At 40.3% G+C, this 303-nt stretch overlaps 1 protein-coding gene across 1 annotated transcript in view; it reads right to left on the reverse strand.

Moving 5' to 3' along the window:
* The window catches only part of avl9 (AVL9 homolog (S. cerevisiase)), a 700673-nt gene that overhangs the window by 138445 nt on the left and 561925 nt on the right, over nt 1-303 (reverse strand). The gene's annotated exons all lie outside the window — the stretch shown is intronic.

Here is a 303-nt window from a genome sequence, read left to right on the forward strand (position 1 = left end):
AAATCAAAACTTGCGGACTGTCGGAGGACTCCGCTTGGTCTTAAAGCCTTCCGCAAACGCCACGTTCACAAATAGCAATGATTTTCGTAAAATAATGATTAATTATCAATTGATAATTTGTAATTATTTTGGTCTAGTGTTAATTATAATATGGGCTGCGGGAAAATAATGAATCAAAAGTGTAGGTCTGCTGTGAGTGCAGGCATGTTTCACCCCAGTAACATGACAACACACCGTTCTTCACAGCCAAAAAACAGACCAAATTCAGTTCAGCTGGAGGGGGTTGGGGGGTAGTTCTGTATA

This window comes from Cyprinus carpio, chromosome A12 (assembly GCF_018340385.1).
Source record: "Cyprinus carpio isolate SPL01 chromosome A12, ASM1834038v1, whole genome shotgun sequence".
Lineage (NCBI taxonomy): Eukaryota > Metazoa > Chordata > Actinopteri > Cypriniformes > Cyprinidae > Cyprinus > Cyprinus carpio.